Source organism: Centroberyx gerrardi, chromosome 7 (genome assembly GCF_048128805.1).
Source record: "Centroberyx gerrardi isolate f3 chromosome 7, fCenGer3.hap1.cur.20231027, whole genome shotgun sequence".
In the NCBI taxonomy this organism is placed as follows: Eukaryota; Metazoa; Chordata; class Actinopteri; order Beryciformes; family Berycidae; genus Centroberyx; species Centroberyx gerrardi.
In genome coordinates, this window is record NC_136003.1 from 24,075,969 (window position 1) to 24,083,910 (window position 7,942).

A 7,942-nucleotide genomic window follows, 5' to 3' on the forward strand; every position below is an offset into this window, starting at 1 on the left:
CTTGGACTGGACAATTTGTGAAGCATCTGCCTTTCCTCTCAGTATACGTAGGTCTATTTAGGGAAACAGTCTATCTTAAAGAAAACAAAGTTCTCTCTCGGGCCAGTCTTCCACAAATATCCAGCAGCCTCTCTTTACAGGAAATGCCAGTGTCCTGTGAAGAGGAACACACAGTAATGCTTTCCACTCTAGTAAAGTCTCTCCCTCTCTCTCTTTCTCTCTCACACTCTCTCCCTCACACACACACACACACACACACACACACACGCACACTCCTGCTTGTTTATTTGAGTCAGGTTGAACAATAGCCTCGCCTGCCAATATTCTGAATTCTTGCTTTAATGTGTCCTTCCTCCCCTGGTCGGCACTGGGCCAGTCCAGCTCCAGTGTGGCCAATAAGGGGGAAAGCGGGGCTCCCTGCAGGGTCGTGGTCCGGAGGCCCCGGCCCGACTGACCACTTCCCCCGAAGAATATCCTGCTGCTGCATGGAGCGGAGGAATGCCAGAAATGTTCATAACTTGCCTCCTTCCTTTTTTCAAAAACTGTCCATTACGCCGTTATTCCCCCCGATCCTCCTCATCCTTGTTAAATGGGGTTTGTTTTCTCAGTGGGAGGTGGTATTGTTTCCATACTGCTGCCCGCGCACACACGCACACACACACACACACACACACACACGCGCACACAAGCGCACAAGCATCCAGACCGATTGAAGTGGTTGATTTAGTGGCTGTTTCTCAGAAAGACTCTCAGGATCAGTTGTTGCGACTTTGATGTTCAAGGCTACCATTAGGAGAGGATTTAAGACAGATGGGGAGACAGTGTGCGCTATCTCCCCACTGAAGCTTTTAGGTGGGTGCACAGCAAAACCTCAACCAGAGAGGAACTGGCTTTGTAGCAGGAGAGCACTTGGCTCCTACAGACCCAAACAAATAAAGAGTAGTCCAAAGCTCAGCCTGACACACAGATAACCTGCTCTCAACAATCCCAGCGGATTGAAGCTGAGGTCCCTCTTAATGGGTTTTGGAGGATCTAGTCATCTTTTCAATACCTATTCATCTCTCTTATGATGGTAAGCTGGTTGCCTTAATATCACAAACATTGCCTTTTCTTCTCTTCTCTTTGATTCTTTCTTCTCTTCACTACACTAGCATGCACAAGACTAAACTTGGTTTGCGCTGGGCTGTAAGACATTTCTGCTGTAAGCCCTCAGCAGGCGTTTCATCCCATGCTGAGCAACCATGCACGACGAGGCTGTCAGCATCTCCGGCCGTCCCACCTTGATCCCTCGAGGTCCGTAAAAATCCGGAACAGGGAACCCGAAATGTAAAGCGCTTGGGAAGTTGCAGAAGCTATACCCTCTGGCCCTCTCATCAGCCACGCCGCGGAGGCCAAAAGTGATCCGTTATATAACCAACGGTCGACTGTGTTTGACAACAGGGTGGAATTTGACCGTGGGTTTCTCATCGATGTGCCGCTGAAAGCTTGGGAACGCGCTACGCAAATGGGATCATGAGCGTAATCACCTGGCGTGCAAATATTTGTTTACATAAACCACTTTTCTTGGTAGTCAAATATTCTGTTATCTGAGTGCATGAGGACAGCAACTGGCGAGCTCTTTCTATGACAACCGGTCAGAAAGAGCTCATTATGAAGATGAAGATTATTTCATCAGGGGGTTCTACTAATGGCCAAAGGACCACACACAGCCAAATATTTAAAAAAAAAGTACCACAAAGCATATCACAACTTACCACAGAGAACCCATAGCATACCACAAAGTGCCACAAATAATCTGTACTGCATGACAGTCTACCTTTCCAAACCTCTTTATCCATTTTTCTTCAACTATTGGCACAAAGCGTGTACTGGTACTTCATGGTATACTTTGTGGTACTTTATGGTTCTTTGTGGCACTTTGTGGTCTGCTTTGTAGTTCAATGTGGTTCTTTGTGGTACTTTGTTGTACTTTGCGGCTCTGTGTGGTACTTTGTGGCACTTTGTGGCTCAGATATGTTGATAATGACTGGTATTATGGGCACCACACATACCCATAATGTGTGGTGCCCATAATACCAGTCATTCAGGTTTTCATCCCAGCCAAACAATACACCATCTCATTACACTTACTTGTGAAATGTGCTGGTTGGAATGAAAACCTGCTAACTTTTGCCCTTTGACAGCACATGGTTGGAGACAGCCGCTCTAGGCCAACCTGCTGGCCCAGTGTATGGCCTATTTCCATCACTCCTAGGAGTCTAGATGAAGACACGAAGGGAAGTGAATGTTCCCAGCTCCTCGTAGCGTTCCTCTCTCTCTCTCCTCCTGCCTGACCTCTCTCGCTCTGTTTGCCTCTCTCTGTCTCTTCTTGCTGCCGTGCTTTCACTCTGCCTGTCTCTCTCAATCTCCCTATCTCTAGATCTCTCTCAGTGCACCGGTTTTCTTAGAAGCGGTTCCCTCACACCTTACATAATGGGGAAATTCCTTTACGCTTATGTTCCTGATTATACTCTCGTTATGGAGAGAGCGCACTGATGTCAGAGCAGTCAAGAGAAGGGGGATCAGAAAGTAATCTATCCTCCAGGGTTTGGAAAACTTACGAGCTCACGACAGCCTACCTCTCCAGCCGTCCTCATCATTTATTCTTCAACTCTTCTCTCTGTAACAAACTTGGTCTCAGCTCACCTTTTCAACCTTTTGCATCACAGCCACAAATCCATCCATATGTCACCAGCGTCTGGCTGATAATCTCATTCGTCGCACCATGTACGGCTAACCAAAGAATTCTCATTTCATCCCTTTCGGAATGTGCTCAATTGACATCGTATTGACAGACTAAATAGGCTCTTGACACTCTCTGACCCTCTAATTTGGTATGTGCCTCGCCGTCGCTCCCTCCAAATTAGTTCACTCCTGTTACATTCCAGTGTTGACCTAAGGCAGCGTCATGAAATGCAAAGCTCTCGACGCAGACTTTCACAGGCAATCTTCGAGATCCACAAGAAACCCACTCTAAGTTCAAGTGCCGAGGCCTGTTGACGGTGACGGCTATCAGGGGCCGGTAGAAGCGGACCTAAAGAGGATAGAAGACAGGGGATCATCTTTGGAAACATTCCCACAGTTAACCTGGGATCCTATCTCTCAGTCCCATAACGCGCTAGTATTTCATATAGATAACAAGACGAACCATGACAAAACATGTTACTCCTCAAAGCCTGGCTGACATCCTCCATGTGCACCCCCTAGATGTTGACCGGGACGGACCATGGAGAACATTGCTTTCACGTGTCACTGCAATGCTTTCAAAAGAAAAGCAGAGAGAGAGAGAGAATTTCCAAAAGGGGCAAAGCACTCGTAACCGCTGGTAATATGTTTCTCATGGTGGTGCATTCATAGCAGCGAGGGAGGCAAATGCCTTTGGTTACGCAGAGCTATTTATTCAGTCCCTGGAAACGGCTTGAGAACAACAAAAGCATTCTCAACAAAGAGTAGCGCGACCCGATGCTGCTGCCTGTTTTCCTCTGTCTGCGGTGTCCATATCCTGCCACAACGTGGGGGCACTACTGGCACAGAGCGCATTCAAAGCCATACAATAGGCATACTCAGCTTAGAGAGAGAACTTTTCAACTCAAAAGCTGTGTAAGGAACCCAACCAAAACAAGGGCCACTGCTAAGTCACTCCTTATACGGTTCAGTTTCACTGTGGGTAAAGCTCATGGAAAGAAACAAAAACACTGCCAGTTCTGTTGTTTGGATTGCAGGACGCTACGCACACGAATGCACACTCACATGTAGTGTACACACACACACACACACACACACAAACATGTATACATGCACACACACACTCACAAACGTACCCACGTTGAACTCTGTGGGCTGACTGTGTCTCTACAAGCCTGGGAGGGAGTCCAGGGTTTTCAGACTGACGGGGAACAGATTCTGGTGGTCTGGACCTGTTCGAGCTCTTGATTTTCAACCCGCAGCACTCGCCCCGTTCACTACTGTACTGGGGTAGGGAATCGGTCACATACATGCACACACATGCACACACACACACACACACACACACACACACACACACACACACACACACACACACACACACACACACACACACAGACAAGCAAACAAACAAATGTGCTGTAGAGTGGAGTGAAGATGGCAGTCCACATTTGTCCCTCAGCAATTCATTTCCCTCTGTTTCATTCGCTCACTCATCTTTCTCTTACTGCCTTCTACCTCCTTTATATCGAGTAACTTCACAGCAAAAAATGTCCATCTTAATAAGCTATTTAATCAAATATTGAATTTGAAAATCTTGTTTTTCTTAAAGCAAGTGAAAACAAATCTGCCACTGGGGCGAGATTTCACATGTCATTATATTGATGCTTTGTTTTGAGAAAAATAAGACTCTGGGACTCAAAACACGATTACATAACTTAAGATGGATGTTTTCGCAACGCTCTCCACTATCCTTCGGGAACGTAACGAGCCACACTTGTGGTCGGGCTGTCAAACAGGAGGCAATATAGATCTGGCATCTTATGACTCTCTGATATAACCTGTGCTAATGTGGTTCTCACACCCAAGAGGTAATTGTATTTGGAATAATGGTTTGGTTCTGGCAAAAGCTAGTGGTTTGGTGACATAACGTTCATTTTGCCTGAGTGAGGGTTTGTGTTGGCACTTGTTGACTTGATTTGTTGGCATTACTGGCTGTGGGCATGGGTGTGGAGGATGGGACGCCAGAGAACCAACAATAAACCTGCTGATTTTTCTGATGCCAGAGAGGAACTCGCTGATGCCTCCAGGAGTACTTTCAAGGTTGCCAGGAGCCTGGAACACTTTAATTAGTCAAAAAGGCAGTCACCCCTCCTTTTATGTGACAGCCACTTGTTTTCTCTCTCTTCTGCTATTCCTTTTTGTGTTATGCAACTCTCCCCCACAGAGATATGGATGCATGTTTTCATGCTTGCGTGTGTGTGTGTGTCTGTGTGTGTATGCCTGCGCGCAACATTGTCATTGCTGTCAGATTTTCATATTGTGTGAAGCTTCCTGATGTAATCGGCCAAATCGGTGTGTGAAAAAAAAAAACCTGGAAACAATGGCTGGGGGTCAGACAGGTCGTGGAAAACTGTTTCAGGGACAATGTTATCTGAAGACCTGGTAATAAAACCCCAGTGGTTTGGAAAGGTACAAACCCTCTGAGTAAAGAGAGGCTTCCTCTGTCCCAGACTCACCTGGGCTTTCTATGAGCCTAAGAGGCCCGCCTGTCAATCACGTCGGCATAAACAATTTTACTTTCTCTATCTCTTTCAATCTGTCAGCCATGATAATTCATGTGGCAGGTTGTGGCGGTTCGACAAGACAGAAAGTGCATATTTTGTGTTGCAGATGGACGAAGTATGCAGCGCTGACAAAAATGAATGAGGCGTTCAGAGGAATGTCAAGTGGAAACAACACAGAGAACTCGCAGCTAGGACAGATCGTCTCAGCTCTCTTTTCGTCACACTGAAACTCAAACACACTACAGGTGCTACAGTCACTTGAGTTAGAGTATATGTGTGTGTGTGTGTGTGTGTGTGTGTGTGTGTGTGTGTGTACATCAAATCCAGGTTTACTCAGAGAAGGAAGGCATTTGTAAACTGGGCCAACATGGGCGAAGTTGGTCATTCTTTTGCACAGTCTTTCAAATAGCCTTCAGTTGAGGTTGTTTTTTAATTTATTAAATAGAAATGTTCTTTAGGACTATGTTTTTAAGTGAATAGGATTGTATTCAGTCTGTTTTACACAGTGCCACCTGTCAACATGAAAGATATTACAATATTAAGTGTCTGCTGCACGGTTCCAAAACAGCGCTTCAATATTTTATCATCTGTTTGTGCACTGACTGGAAGAATGTCTGCGGGTGGAAAACAACAGACAAACCTGAAGAAAAAGAGAACATCAATACTATTCCAAAGCTGCAGAGTGTACCTTAGAAAGGAAAATCTTTCTCATTAGTCTGTCATCCCAGATGGATGTGTAAGTTTGAGTCATGAGTTTAGGCGGCCAGAACGCAGCGGATCCAGATTCCACACAGTGCAAGGAACAGTTTGGGCTCTTTGGGCTGTGAGCACTGTGGCCAGTCACACTAATATACACACATATTATTCAACATACAGCAAGGTACAGCATGGATTGGTCTTTGTAATGTATGGGATGGTAAATAGATTGTGATATACAACATTACACAGTGCAGATCTTTGGTCGCCAATGGCATAGCTGTCTCTAATTCAGTGGTTCTTTACCTTTTTTTTTTTTACCCCCCTTTCCCCTGACCGGCACTAATAACTGACCACTGATTATGTATATACAGTACATATATATATATTATTCTTTGCATTTATTTGCATTTTTGCACTGTCTCTATTTACCTTTATTTTTTATCTTATTACCTCTTCTCTTTATTATCTTCTGTACTTATTTTTCCCTGGTACCGTTCTGCCAGTTGCTGCTGTGGCACCCGAATTTCCCCAAGGGGATTAATAAAGTGATATCTTATCTCATCTTATCTTATCTTATCTTTTGGCTTGTGACCCCTTAAAACGAAGGGATGTCTACTTGCGACCCCCGTCACAAGCGTGCAGAGTTCAACCAAAGAACGATTTTCCCTTTTTATTTTGTTTCATTTGATTCAATATCAGAGGAGGCCTAGAGGCTGAAAACTATTCAGTATTTCACAAGAAAAAAAAAAGCTAAAATTTGAGAAAAATCAGAAAAAATAGACATGATAATACATTTGTATTATAGAAATGTGCTTTTTTCCTATCCCATAAATCATCTTGTGACCCCCTGGGGTGTCCCAACCCCCCCAGGTAGAGAACAACCGCTCAAATTGACTAATACAACATCCTGAACCTCAAAGTCCTGCTCTCTGTGCCTGGATCAAGAAAACTGAGAACACCAAGGCCTGTAGCATTAGAACAGCTGCAATAGCATCTCTCTTATCCCAAAGAAAAATCTATTATAACTTTAGGAGAAACACAACATTCCTACAGACGGTTTTGTGCCAAGCTAAAGTGCACTGCATATTTGCATTAGATAAAGGATCAAAATAATAAGCTCAGTCTCATTGGGGTTTATGCTTTGAAACATGACCACTGGAGAATAAAGGTCCCTGGAAGTGTAAACACAGCGGGATTTCTAGGACTCTTACGCAAGCTTGCCCTCACCCCTGCTTCTACATGACACGCTGGGAAATATCAAATTAAATGGGCCTGTTCAAAAAAATGTAAGATAAATAAAGAGCTCTATTATTACTATGGGCTGTTGTGGCTAATAGCAACCCCCCTAGCAAAAACACACATTCTTCCTAGGGAGGACATCGTGTTCCTCGTCCCAGAGCGGCTGAGGGCTTTTTTAGAGTCATTCCTCCCAAGGTGCCAATAGCATGAGACCCGGTCTCAGATTAGAACATGTGTGGGCAGAAACTCCTCAAGGACCCCACCCTAATTCCCTATATACTGTCATTCGTCATGGGCAAAATCATTTTAATTGTGGAATATTGTGGAAAGTTGAAAATTTCCTGCTTTCTTTGAAAGGACTGAGAAAGTCAACTGGACACTTCTGTTGGGGCCAATTCAAACATAATTGCTCGTAGACTAGATTATATTATAAGTGGCTTACTTGAGAAAAGACCCATTATGTGAAAAATACATAACTGTACATCCTTTCCCAAAGAAGTCGGTGCTTCCTGGGGTAATTTCTTTTTTGTTGACTCTGGTATCACCTTTCAGGCAAGTTCAGCAGTGGAACAGGTAATTAAAATAATCTGTCATGTGTAACTCAAGGTGCTTATATTTATATTACAACTTCTAACACACTATAAGACATCCAGGAGAAGCAACACTCACTATACACAACATTTCTCATAAAGCTAACTTAGAAGTACACAGCA

The 7,942-nt window shown here is 44.4% G+C and overlaps 1 protein-coding gene across 1 annotated transcript in view; it reads right to left on the reverse strand.

Annotated features, from left to right (window-relative positions):
• Positions 1 to 218: 218 nt before the first annotated feature.
• The window catches only part of nkiras2 (NFKB inhibitor interacting Ras-like 2), a 415,504-nt gene continuing 407,780 nt past the window's right edge, over positions 219 to 7,942 (reverse strand). Inside the window, exon 5 of the mRNA XM_078284426.1 lies at positions 219 to 234. The gene's annotated coding sequence lies outside the window, so the exon portion shown is untranslated. The remainder of the gene's footprint in view (positions 235 to 7,942) is intronic.